Below are 13,452 nucleotides of genomic sequence, written 5' to 3' on the forward strand. Positions count from 1 at the left end.
CTTTGAGTTACTTAGGACAAGGCGTATGCATGGATTATCTATTAGACTTTAAGGTTATAGTTTTGTGAAAAAAACAATGTTTTTTTAAAGATGTGTGGCTATAAAAATAGCCGTTGTTTTCTGAGTGTAGCGGTTTACTTCTTCTGTCCTTTGTCGTTCTTCTTTGGGAGTAAGACAGCTTGAATGTTTGGCAAAACACCACCAGCTGCAATGGTTACACCGCTCAAAAGTTTGTTTAATTCTTCATCATTACGAACAGCCAATTGTAAATGTCTTGGAATAATCCTAGCTTTTTTGTTGTCTCTTGCTGCGTTACCAGCCAACTCCAATATCTCAGCAGATAAATATTCCAAGACGGCTGCTAAGTAAACTGGTGCTCCAGATCCAATTCGGTTAGCATAGTGCCCTCTACGAAGGAATCTATGCACTCTACCGACTGGAAATTGAAGTCCAGCTCTTGAGGATCTTGTCTTGGCTTTAGCCTTAGCTTTTCCACCTTTTCCACGTCCAGACATAACTGCGATTTGATTTGTAAGTTAATACAAAAACGTACGAATATTTAACGTAAGTGTTAACGAAATAAACTTTACTCGTTTTTTCATCATAAAAATAGGATCGAAATCATGTTTTTTTAACCAATCATAATTAAGTATTAAACAAAAGATTTTTTTTTTAACCAATTAAATTGCGTATCGGCGTTTTCGGATCGAATTCGATCCGATTTTTTTACTTATAAACAAAAAGTTTTGACTTGCAGTTTAATGCTTATTTACAAGTTAAGTAGCAAAAATTTTTAACCATGTCTGACGCAGCAGCTAAAGGAGGAAAACAGGCACCTAAAGTAGCCAAGAAAGGTGAAAAAAGAGCCGGCAAAAAAGGAGGAAAGATTGGTGGAACTGGTGAAAAGAAACGCAAGAGAAAGAGAAAGGAAAGTTATGCTATTTACATCTACAATGTTTTGAAACAAGTTCACCCAGATGTCGGAGTTTCAAGCAAAGCTATGAGCATCATGAACTCATTTGTCAACGACATCTTTGAGCGCATTGCTTCCGAAGCTTCGCGTTTGGCTCTTCAAAACAAAAAGTCGACCATCTCTTCTCGTGAAATTCAAACCGCAGTACGTCTTCTCTTGCCTGGAGAACTTGCAAAACACGCAGTCAGTGAAGGAACAAAAGCCGTCACAAAATACACAAGCAGCAAGTAAACCAACGTCTACCAAACACAAACGGTCTTTTTTAAGACCACACATCTTTAAAAAAACATTTACTTGGCGTCACTACAAGTTAACCGAAGTTAATAAAACTTCTAAATAATGTGCTTAAGAACACTAGCCTACATTTAAAATACTTCCCCATGTGTGTGTGGATTAGCTTCACTTTTCATACGTATTATTAGCTGTACTTGCAGAAAAGACAAGTACATTGATCCATGTTATTGCTTACATTTAACTTAACCCAGCTTTTCACGGAAACACTCCCAGGCAAATTAACCCTACAAAGTATTTCTAAATTTTTTTTGTGTCATATATGACATAGTATCGTATAGCAATAAATGTAACTGTGACAAGACTTTACACATTGTGTAATTTGGAAGCGTGCACAAAGTAATGTTTTAAAAGATTTGTGGCTATAAAAATAGCCGTTTTTGTTGAGCAATGACAACGCTTAACCTCCGAATCCGTAAAGAGTTCTTCCTTGACGTTTTAAGGCATAAACAACATCCATAGCGGTAACGGTCTTGCGTTTAGCGTGCTCTGTGTAGGTTACAGCATCACGAATAACATTCTCTAAGAAAACCTTCAGTACACCTCTGGTTTCCTCATAGATAAGGCCAGAGATACGTTTGACACCACCTCGTCGAGCAAGACGTCGAATAGCAGGTTTTGTGATTCCCTGAATGTTATCACGAAGAATTTTTCGGTGACGTTTAGCACCTCCTTTTCCCAATCCTTTACCTCCTTTTCCGCGTCCAGACATATTGATATAGTTGCGTACAGAACGAGTACAAAAACAACGTTTGAGTTAACAGAATTCAGACAGCTTTAAAAAGAGGCCATAAAATTACCTACTGCTCGTGGAAACACCCTAATTAACCAATAGAGTTGCGTCATTACAAAATGTTCCGAACATTTTGTACATTTTTTTAAGTAAAACTGTAGTTTTTTTAAAAATTCGTGGTCTTAATGTTTCAGTAAGGCAATAAATTTGGCATCGTTGGAATTCGCCAAACCTTCTGCTACTTACTAAAAAAAAAAAACGTCAAAAGCTTTTGTGTATCAGAAGATACAGCCGTTTTCCCGTAGCCAAAAAACACAGATTTTATAAAAATGTTAAAGTAATGAGCGTAATGTCATTATGCAGCCAATCAGAAATTACTTTCTTAGCACCAATCAAATGGTTTGTTTTGAACCTTAGCTGTCAATCAATATGAGAAATAAAACTTTGGCGCGATAGTGCATTTTAGACCGTCTTGTGTATCCGTACTACATCGACTTCTTAAAATATGGCTCGTACAAAGCAAACTGCACGTAAATCTACTGGAGGAAAGGCTCCACGAAAACAACTCGCCACTAAAGCTGCGAGGAAAAGCGCACCAGCTACTGGAGGAGTGAAAAAACCACATCGTTACAGACCTGGTACAGTTGCTCTCAGAGAAATCAGAAGATACCAGAAGTCAACCGAGCTCTTGATCCGCAAGTTGCCTTTCCAGCGTCTTGTGCGAGAAATTGCTCAGGACTTCAAAACAGATCTGCGATTCCAGAGCACAGCCGTTATGGCTCTGCAAGAGGCTTCTGAAGCGTACCTTGTTGGCTTGTTCGAGGATACTAACTTGTGTGCCATTCACGCAAAACGAGTTACAATCATGCCTAAAGACATCCAGTTGGCAAGAAGAATTCGTGGGGAACGTGCCTAAGCATCTTACCAAACAAAAAACGGCTATTTTTATAGCCACACATCCATAAAAAATATTACGGCTAGCTTTTTATATCAAACTTTGTCCTGCTTTCTGTTTAAATTTTATGCTACATAAAAATTTTATGCTACATAAAGTTTGACAATGTTAAAAATATGAAGGGCAAGAAAAGTAAAAGCAAGAAAATAAGAAATTTAAAAACGAAAATACTTAAACTTAGGGAATCTAATCTTAAATTTACTCTTTTTTAACTGTTTAAGTGACTTAAACAAGTTTAACTTTGTACCAAGATAATGTTTTTTTGTAAATGTGTGGCTATAAAAATAGCCGTTTGTTAATGTAATAGCCAGATACACACAAATTATTTTTTTGCGGTCTTCTTTGCTGCCTTTTTGGGAGTCTTTTTGACCTTCTTTGCTGCAGGTTTTTTAGCAACAGGCTTCTTTGTGGGTTTCTTAGCTGCTGGTTTCTTAGCCGAGGCTTTCTTTGTGGCAGGCTTCTTTGCTGCTTTCTTTGGCGTGCTCTTCTTTGCTGGCTTCTTTTTTGGTGTACTTTTCTTTGCAGTAGGCTTCTTTGCCGTTGGCTTTTTTGCTGCGGCCTTTTTCTTAGGTTTTTCTTTTTTTACCTGACCTAGCTTGAATGATCCAGAAGCACCAGTGCCTTTAGTTTGAATCAAATCGCCTGATGTTACTCCTCGTTTAAGAGCCATTTTCAGATGATGATCTGAGTTTTCAGCAACTTTGTAATTTGCATGAATATATTTTGTAATAGCTTGGCGAGATGAACCACCGCGTTCCTTTAGGGTAGCGATAGCAGCCTTGATCATGTCCACATATTTAGGGTGATCAGCTGTCTTCTTTGCAGCAGGTTTCTTCTTGGGTGCGATTTTCTTTGGAGAAGCTGCTTCACTCATTTTTAATGTTTTCTTACAACAATCCAACGATAAACGATGCTTGTTATCACAGTAGAAGTATACTAAACATTACCGTGTAAATGAGATATAATTTAAGACGGTGCGAAGTATGCGGACGTAAAAGTACCACTCCCGGGAATTGATTTGGCGCGAAAACAGAAATGTGTGTTTCTGTACATCGTATAATGTCCGTTTTGGGTGCCGCGACTATGCGAAAGCATGTTAATTTTTATTTGTAGTACGACGCAATAGTCTGCAAGAGAAGCTGCTGGAGTTTGAGGTCTTCAGCATTACATCTAGTCTGTTAATTTGGGCTTCTTCCGCGCTCGTGTTAGGATTTTCATAAAGCGTTCTTTGGTTTGCGTTGCGTATGTCGGCCTACATCATCGACACGGCCTGTTTCCGGCTATTAGGAGCAATTCATATATTGGGCACTGCGTTTCGACTTTTTTATTAGACCACAGTAAAAAAATTCACTCACAGAAGTCCCTTTCTTTCATGGCTACAAACACGAAGAATTCTGTCGTAAGTAAAACGAATGCGCAAGCCAAAATGACGATGGGGCGAAGTCATAAGCATGGCCCTGTGGCCCAATGGATAAGGCATCTGACTACGAATCAGGGGATTCCAGGTTCGACTCCTGGCAGGGTCGCACTGTCGCATTTCGGCTGCATGGTCTACTGTGTAACGCGCGCGCACGTTCTGGCGTAATGCGTTGATAAACGGAATGTACGCAGACATATTGGAAAGTAATATCACGCACTTAGTATCGTCGCCTTTGTTAGCATTCATGTAAGTTACCATCCACTTGCTACAGTCGCTCTCCATCCTACGGCTAAATCAACAGCCGTGATTTTTACTATGTCGCCGTCCATCCGTACGCGGTGACAGTTGTAAGCTTTACAGTAACGTGACATGCTCCACAAGCAGTTACGGTGTGTGGACGATGCCTATCATGGCAACGCTTGTTCTTTATCGCTTCTCGGCCTAATGGCTAAGATCAAGTGTAGTATCTGTTCTTATCAGTTTAATATCTGGTAGGCCATTCTCTGAATGGTCAGTATATTAATCTGATTTTTGGCCTTGGGTCATGGAGGTGGATTCATTCACGCCGTGACCACGGGTTGCCTTGGTGTTGCACTATTACCGATGGCGGCCCACATAAGCAATAAAAGAATAATAGCAGTCCTCTTTCCGACGGCACTCTGCATAGTCTACGGCGGGAACAAAACGCGTACACTGGGGGAGAATACAGCCTATGCCCCGCGACACGGCAGTTTATAACACACTCAAGCCACAAGCATTAACAAACTTTGAAGGGTACCCTCATGCTACGGTGCAGTTCCAACTCATACTTACCTGACGGGGAAGTAAAGACTGATCAATGAGGGTTTTCTTCCAGAGTGAGGCTCTTGCATTGCACTACGCTTGGGCTGACCTCTGCGATTACTGCAAACGTCAGTAACTCGACCGTACAATTTCTGGTAGTGGGGGCCTGCGTCCGCGCTCGCCCCCTCCTTAAGTCAAAATGAATGAGCTTAGAAAAGTTGCGCGGCCAAATGTCGGTGGTGACTTAAACGCTAAGGTAAAACCTCGCTTGGCTGTTACGAAACGTGATTGCGATATAAGTCCTCGGAAGGCGGCGGAATTTTATTTTATTTGCCATTCCGTCAGGGTTATTGGATGATCGGCAATAGATCGAGTTTGTATGCATTTGAAAGCTCTTTTTTCTCGTACTATCACCTGAAAATGTCGTAGGAAAATGTCATAGGAAACACTTTCAACAACCGCCACGTTCCTTAATTGTTATAACAAGAAATATATCACAGCAAATGAAAATGAAAAGCCTACGACACCGGGAGTTCCCAGGCGGTCCCCCATCCAAGTACTATCCCGGCCCGACGATGCTTAACTTCCGTGATCAGACGAGAACGGGTGTGTTCATCGTGGTATGGCCGTAGACATTAGTAGGTGCAAATACGTGCAATTTATTTTGACGTTGTGATCAAATTTTTTTATTTAATTTCTTTGAGTTACTTAGGACAAGGCGTATGCATGGATTATCTATTAGACTTTAAGGTTATAGTTTTGTGAAAAAAACAATGTTTTTTTAAAGATGTGTGGCTATAAAAATAGCCGTTGTTTTCTGAGTGTAGCGGTTTACTTCTTCTGTCCTTTGTCGTTCTTCTTTGGGAGTAAGACAGCTTGAATGTTTGGCAAAACACCACCAGCTGCAATGGTTACACCGCTCAAAAGTTTGTTTAATTCTTCATCATTACGAACAGCCAATTGTAAATGTCTTGGAATAATCCTAGCTTTTTTGTTGTCTCTTGCTGCGTTACCAGCCAACTCCAATATCTCAGCAGATAAATATTCCAAGACGGCTGCTAAGTAAACTGGTGCTCCAGATCCAATTCGGTTAGCATAGTGCCCTCTACGAAGGAATCTATGCACTCTACCGACTGGAAATTGAAGTCCAGCTCTTGAGGATCTTGTCTTGGCTTTAGCCTTAGCTTTTCCACCTTTTCCACGTCCAGACATAACTGCGATTTGATTTGTAAGTTAATACAAAAACGTACGAATATTTAACGTAAGTGTTAACGAAATAAACTTTACTCGTTTTTTCATCATAAAAATAGGATCGAAATCATGTTTTTTTAACCAATCATAATTAAGTATTAAACAAAAGATTTTTTTTTTAACCAATTAAATTGCGTATCGGCGTTTTCGGATCGAATTCGATCCGATTTTTTTACTTATAAACAAAAAGTTTTGACTTGCAGTTTAATGCTTATTTACAAGTTAAGTAGCAAAAATTTTTAACCATGTCTGACGCAGCAGCTAAAGGAGGAAAACAGGCACCTAAAGTAGCCAAGAAAGGTGAAAAAAGAGCCGGCAAAAAAGGAGGAAAGATTGGTGGAACTGGTGAAAAGAAACGCAAGAGAAAGAGAAAGGAAAGTTATGCTATTTACATCTACAATGTTTTGAAACAAGTTCACCCAGATGTCGGAGTTTCAAGCAAAGCTATGAGCATCATGAACTCATTTGTCAACGACATCTTTGAGCGCATTGCTTCCGAAGCTTCGCGTTTGGCTCTTCAAAACAAAAAGTCGACCATCTCTTCTCGTGAAATTCAAACCGCAGTACGTCTTCTCTTGCCTGGAGAACTTGCAAAACACGCAGTCAGTGAAGGAACAAAAGCCGTCACAAAATACACAAGCAGCAAGTAAACCAACGTCTACCAAACACAAACGGTCTTTTTTAAGACCACACATCTTTAAAAAAACATTTACTTGGCGTCACTACAAGTTAACCGAAGTTAATAAAACTTCTAAATAATGTGCTTAAGAACACTAGCCTACATTTAAAATACTTCCCCATGTGTGTGTGGATTAGCTTCACTTTTCATACGTATTATTAGCTGTACTTGCAGAAAAGACAAGTACATTGATCCATTTTATTGCTTACATTTAACTTAACCCAGCTTTTCACGGAAACACTCCCAGGCAAATTAACCCTACAAAGTATTTCTAAATTTTTTTTGTGTCATATATGACATAGTATCGTATAGCAATAAATGTAACTGTGACAAGACTTTACACATTGTGTAATTTGGAAGCGTGCACAAAGTAATGTTTTAAAAGATTTGTGGCTATAAAAATAGCCGTTTTTGTTGAGCAATGACAACGCTTAACCTCCGAATCCGTAAAGAGTTCTTCCTTGACGTTTTAAGGCATAAACAACATCCATAGCGGTAACGGTCTTGCGTTTAGCGTGCTCTGTGTAGGTTACAGCATCACGAATAACATTCTCTAAGAAAACCTTCAGTACACCTCTGGTTTCCTCATAGATAAGGCCAGAGATACGTTTGACACCACCTCGTCGAGCAAGACGTCGAATAGCAGGTTTTGTGATTCCCTGAATGTTATCACGAAGAATTTTTCGGTGACGTTTAGCACCTCCTTTTCCCAATCCTTTACCTCCTTTTCCGCGTCCAGACATATTGATATAGTTGCGTACAGAACGAGTACAAAAACAACGTTTGAGTTAACAGAATTCAGACAGCTTTAAAAAGAGGCCATAAAATTACCTACTGCTCGTGGAAACACCCTAATTAACCAATAGAGTTGCGTCATTACAAAATGTTCCGAACATTTTGTACATTTTTTTAAGTAAAACTGTAGTTTTTTTAAAAATTCGTGGTCTTAATGTTTCAGTAAGGCAATAAATTTGGCATCGTTGGAATTCGCCAAACCTTCTGCTACTTACTAAAAAAAAAAAAAGTCAAAAGCTTTTGTGTATCAGAAGATACAGCCGTTTTCCCGTAGCCAAAAAACACAGATTTTATAAAAATGTTAAAGTAATGAGCGTAATGTCATTATGCAGCCAATCAGAAATTACTTTCTTAGCACCAATCAAATGGTTTGTTTTGAACCTTAGCTGTCAATCAATATGAGAAATAAAACTTTGGCGCGATAGTGCATTTTAGACCGTCTTGTGTATCCGTACTACATCGACTTCTTAAAATATGGCTCGTACAAAGCAAACTGCACGTAAATCTACTGGAGGAAAGGCTCCACGAAAACAACTCGCCACTAAAGCTGCGAGGAAAAGCGCACCAGCTACTGGAGGAGTGAAAAAACCACATCGTTACAGACCTGGTACAGTTGCTCTCAGAGAAATCAGAAGATACCAGAAGTCAACCGAGCTCTTGATCCGCAAGTTGCCTTTCCAGCGTCTTGTGCGAGAAATTGCTCAGGACTTCAAAACAGATCTGCGATTCCAGAGCACAGCCGTTATGGCTCTGCAAGAGGCTTCTGAAGCGTACCTTGTTGGCTTGTTCGAGGATACTAACTTGTGTGCCATTCACGCAAAACGAGTTACAATCATGCCTAAAGACATCCAGTTGGCAAGAAGAATTCGTGGGGAACGTGCCTAAGCATCTTACCAAACAAAAAACGGCTATTTTTATAGCCACACATCCATAAAAAATATTACGGCTAGCTTTTTATATCAAACTTTGTCCTGCTTTCTGTTTAAATTTTATGCTACATAAAAATTTTATGCTACATAAAGTTTGACAATGTTAAAAATATGAAGGGCAAGAAAAGTAAAAGCAAGAAAATAAGAAATTTAAAAACGAAAATACTTAAACTTAGGGAATCTAATCTTAAATTTACTCTTTTTTAACTGTTTAAGTGACTTAAACAAGTTTAACTTTGTACCAAGATAATGTTTTTTTGTAAATGTGTGGCTATAAAAATAGCCGTTTGTTAATGTAATAGCCAGATACACACAAATTATTTTTTTGCGGTCTTCTTTGCTGCCTTTTTGGGAGTCTTTTTGACCTTCTTTGCTGCAGGTTTTTTAGCAACAGGCTTCTTTGTGGGTTTCTTAGCTGCTGGTTTCTTAGCCGAGGCTTTCTTTGTGGCAGGCTTCTTTGCTGCTTTCTTTGGCGTGCTCTTCTTTGCTGGCTTCTTTTTTGGTGTACTTTTCTTTGCAGTAGGCTTCTTTGCCGTTGGCTTTTTTGCTGCGGCCTCTTTCTTAGGTTTTTCTTTTTTTACCTGACCTAGCTTGAATGATCCAGAAGCACCAGTGCCTTTAGTTTGAATCAAATCGCCTGATGTTACTCCTCGTTTAAGAGCCATTTTCAGATGATGATCTGAGTTTTCAGCAACTTTGTAATTTGCATGAATATATTTTGTAATAGCTTGGCGAGATGAACCACCGCGTTCCTTTAGGGTAGCGATAGCAGCCTTGATCATGTCCACATATTTAGGGTGATCAGCTGTCTTCTTTGCAGCAGGTTTCTTCTTGGGTGCGATTTTCTTTGGAGAAGCTGCTTCACTCATTTTTAATGTTTTCTTACAACAATCCAACGATAAACGATGCTTGTTATCACAGTAGAAGTATACTAAACATTACCGTGTAAATGAGATATAATTTAAGACGGTGCGAAGTATGCGGACGTAAAAGTACCACTCCCGGGAATTGATTTGGCGCGAAAACAGAAATGTGTGTTTCTGTACATCGTATAATGTCCGTTTTGGGTGCCGCGACTATGCGAAAGCATGTTAATTTTTATTTGTAGTACGACGCAATAGTCTGCAAGAGAAGCTGCTGGAGTTTGAGGTCTTCAGCATTACATCTAGTCTGTTAATTTGGGCTTCTTCCGCGCTCGTGTTAGGATTTTCATAAAGCGTTCTTTGGTTTGCGTTGCGTATGTCGGCCTACATCATCGATACGGCCTGTTTCCGGCTATTAGGAGCAATTCATATATTGGGCACTGCGTTTCGACTTTTTTATTAGACCACAGTAAAAAAATTCACTCACAGAAGTCCCTTTCTTTCATGGCTACAAACACGAAGAATTCTGTCGTAAGTAAAACGAATGCGCAAGCCAAAATGACGATGGGGCGAAGTCATAAGCATGGCCCTGTGGCCCAATGGATAAGGCATCTGACTACGAATCAGGGAATTCCAGGTTCGACTCCTGGCAGGGTCGCACTGTCGCATTTCGGCTGCATGGTCTACTGTGTAACGCGCGCGCACGTTCTGGCGTAATGCGTTGATAAACGGAATGTACGCAGACATATTGGAAAGTAATATCACGCACTTAGTATCGTCGCCTTTGTTAGCATTCATGTAAGTTACCATCCACTTGCTACAGTCGCTCTCCATCCTACGGCTAAATCAACAGCCGTGATTTTTACTATGTCGCCGTCCATCCGTACGCGGTGACAGTTGTAAGCTTTACAGTAACGTGACATGCTCCACAAGCAGTTACGGTGTGTGGACGATGCCTATCATGGCAACGCTTGTTCTTTATCGCTTCTCGGCCTAATGGCTAAGATCAAGTGTAGTATCTGTTCTTATCAGTTTAATATCTGGTAGGCCATTCTCTGAATGGTAAGTATATTAATCTGATTTTTGGCCTTGGGTCATGGAGGTGGATTCATTCACGCCGTGACCACGGGTTGCCTTGGTGTTGCACTATTACCGATGGCGGCCCACATAAGCAATAAAAGAATAATAGCAGTCCTCTTTCCGACGGCACTCTGCATAGTCTACGGCGGGAACAAAACGCGTACACTGGGGGAGAATACAGCCTATGCCCCGCGACACGGCAGTTTATAACACACTCAAGCCACAAGCATTAACAAACTTTGAAGGGTACCCTCATGCTACGGTGCAGTTCCAACTCATACTTACCTGACGGGGAAGTAAAGACTGATCAATGAGGGTTTTCTTCCAGAGTGAGGCTCTTGCATTGCACTACGCTTGGGCTGACCTCTGCGATTACTGCAAACGTCAGTAACTCGACCGTACAATTTCTGGTAGTGGGGGCCTGCGTCCGCGCTCGCCCCCTCCTTAAGTCAAAATGAATGAGCTTAGAAAAGTTGCGCGGCCAAATGTCGGTGGTGACTTAAACGCTAAGGTAAAACCTCGCTTGGCTGTTACGAAACGTGATTGCGATATAAGTCCTCGGAAGGCGGCGGAATTTTATTTTATTTGCCATTCCGTCAGGGTTATTGGATGATCGGCAATAGATCGAGTTTGTATGCATTTGAAAGCTCTTTTTTCTCGTACTATCACCTGAAAATGTCGTAGGAAAATGTCATAGGAAACACTTTCAACAACCGCCACGTTCCTTAATTGTTATAACAAGAAATATATCACAGCAAATGAAAATGAAAAGCCTACGACACCGGGAGTTCCCAGGCGGTCCCCCATCCAAGTACTATCCCGGCCCGACGATGCTTAACTTCCGTGATCAGACGAGAACGGGTGTGTTCATCGTGGTATGGCCGTAGACATTAGTAGGTGCAAATACGTGCAATTTATTTTGACGTTGTGATCAAATTTTTTTATTTAATTTCTTTGAGTTACTTAGGACAAGGCGTATGCATGGATTATCTATTAGACTTTAAGGTTATAGTTTTGTGAAAAAAACAATGTTTTTTTAAAGATGTGTGGCTATAAAAATAGCCGTTGTTTTCTGAGTGTAGCGGTTTACTTCTTCTGTCCTTTGTCGTTCTTCTTTGGGAGTAAGACAGCTTGAATGTTTGGCAAAACACCACCAGCTGCAATGGTTACACCGCTCAAAAGTTTGTTTAATTCTTCATCATTACGAACAGCCAATTGTAAATGTCTTGGAATAATCCTAGCTTTTTTGTTGTCTCTTGCTGCGTTACCAGCCATCTCCAATATCTCAGCAGATAAATATTCCAAGACGGCTGCTAAGTAAACTGGTGCTCCAGATCCAATTCGGTTAGCATAGTGCCCTCTACGAAGGAATCTATGCACTCTACCGACTGGAAATTGAAGTCCAGCTCTTGAGGATCTTGTCTTGGCTTTAGCCTTAGCTTTTCCACCTTTTCCACGTCCAGACATAACTGCGATTTGATTTGTAAGTTAATACAAAAACGTACGAATATTTAACGTAAGTGTTAACGAAATAAACTTTACTCGTTTTTTCATCATAAAAATAGGATCGAAATCATGTTTTTTTAACCAATCATAATTAAGTATTAAACAAAAGATTTTTTTTTTAACCAATTAAATTGCGTATCGGCGTTTTCGGATCGAATTCGATCCGATTTTTTTACTTATAAACAAAAAGTTTTGACTTGCAGTTTAATGCTTATTTACAAGTTAAGTAGCAAAAATTTTTAACCATGTCTGACGCAGCAGCTAAAGGAGGAAAACAGGCACCTAAAGTAGCCAAGAAAGGTGAAAAAAGAGCCGGCAAAAAAGGAGGAAAGATTGGTGGAACTGGTGAAAAGAAACGCAAGAGAAAGAGAAAGGAAAGTTATGCTATTTACATCTACAATGTTTTGAAACAAGTTCACCCAGATGTCGGAGTTTCAAGCAAAGCTATGAGCATCATGAACTCATTTGTCAACGACATCTTTGAGCGCATTGCTTCCGAAGCTTCGCGTTTGGCTCTTCAAAACAAAAAGTCGACCATCTCTTCTCGTGAAATTCAAACCGCAGTACGTCTTCTCTTGCCTGGAGAACTTGCAAAACACGCAGTCAGTGAAGGAACAAAAGCCGTCACAAAATACACAAGCAGCAAGTAAACCAACGTCTACCAAACACAAACGGTCTTTTTTAAGACCACACATCTTTAAAAAAACATTTACTTGGCGTCACTACAAGTTAACCGAAGTTAATAAAACTTCTAAATAATGTGCTTAAGAACACTAGCCTACATTTAAAATACTTCCCCATGTGTGTGTGGATTAGCTTCACTTTTCATACGTATTATTAGCTGTACTTGCAGAAAAGACAAGTACATTGATCCATGTTATTGCTTACATTTAACTTAACCCAGCTTTTCACGGAAACACTCCCAGGCAAATTAACCCTACAAAGTATTTCTAAATTTTTTTTGTGTCATATATGACATAGTATCGTATAGCAATAAATGTAACTGTGACAAGACTTTACACATTGTGTAATTTGGAAGCGTGCACAAAGTAATGTTTTAAAAGATTTGTGGCTATAAAAATAGCCGTTTTTGTTGAGCAATGACAACGCTTAACCTCCGAATCCGTAAAGAGTTCTTCCTTGACGTTTTAAGGCATAAACAACATCCATAGCGGTAACGGTCTTGCGTTTAGC

At 39.9% G+C, this 13,452-nt stretch overlaps 7 non-coding genes across 7 annotated transcripts; 5 read left to right on the plus strand and 2 right to left on the minus strand.

The window, feature by feature from the left end:
* Nucleotides 1–4,405: 4,405 nt before the first annotated feature.
* On the plus strand, nt 4,406–4,478 carry Trnar-acg (transfer RNA arginine (anticodon ACG)). The gene has a single exon. It is a non-coding gene; the product is annotated as a tRNA-Arg (tRNA).
* A 322-nt stretch (nt 4,479–4,800) lies between these two features.
* On the plus strand, nt 4,801–4,992 carry LOC130661437 (U2 spliceosomal RNA). The gene has a single exon (XR_008988630.1). It is a non-coding gene; the product is annotated as a U2 spliceosomal RNA (small nuclear RNA).
* Nucleotides 4,993–5,177: 185 nt separating this feature from the next.
* On the plus strand, nt 5,178–5,342 carry LOC130660391 (U1 spliceosomal RNA). The gene has a single exon (XR_008987590.1). It is a non-coding gene; the product is annotated as a U1 spliceosomal RNA (small nuclear RNA).
* A 328-nt stretch (nt 5,343–5,670) lies between these two features.
* On the minus strand, nt 5,671–5,789 carry LOC130658441 (5S ribosomal RNA). Its single transcript, XR_008985656.1, has one exon. It is a non-coding gene; the product is annotated as a 5S ribosomal RNA (ribosomal RNA).
* A 4,863-nt stretch (nt 5,790–10,652) lies between these two features.
* LOC130660485 (U2 spliceosomal RNA) lies at nt 10,653–10,844 on the plus strand. Its single transcript, XR_008987683.1, has one exon. It is a non-coding gene; the product is annotated as a U2 spliceosomal RNA (small nuclear RNA).
* A 185-nt stretch (nt 10,845–11,029) lies between these two features.
* LOC130660392 (U1 spliceosomal RNA) lies at nt 11,030–11,194 on the plus strand. Its single transcript, XR_008987592.1, has one exon. It is a non-coding gene; the product is annotated as a U1 spliceosomal RNA (small nuclear RNA).
* Nucleotides 11,195–11,522: 328 nt separating this feature from the next.
* Nucleotides 11,523–11,641, minus strand: LOC130658443 (5S ribosomal RNA). Its single transcript, XR_008985657.1, has one exon. It is a non-coding gene; the product is annotated as a 5S ribosomal RNA (ribosomal RNA).
* Nucleotides 11,642–13,452: the final 1,811 nt, after the last annotated feature.

Source organism: Hydractinia symbiolongicarpus, chromosome 9 (assembly GCF_029227915.1).
Source record: "Hydractinia symbiolongicarpus strain clone_291-10 chromosome 9, HSymV2.1, whole genome shotgun sequence".
Classification (NCBI taxonomy): domain Eukaryota; kingdom Metazoa; phylum Cnidaria; class Hydrozoa; order Anthoathecata; family Hydractiniidae; genus Hydractinia; species Hydractinia symbiolongicarpus.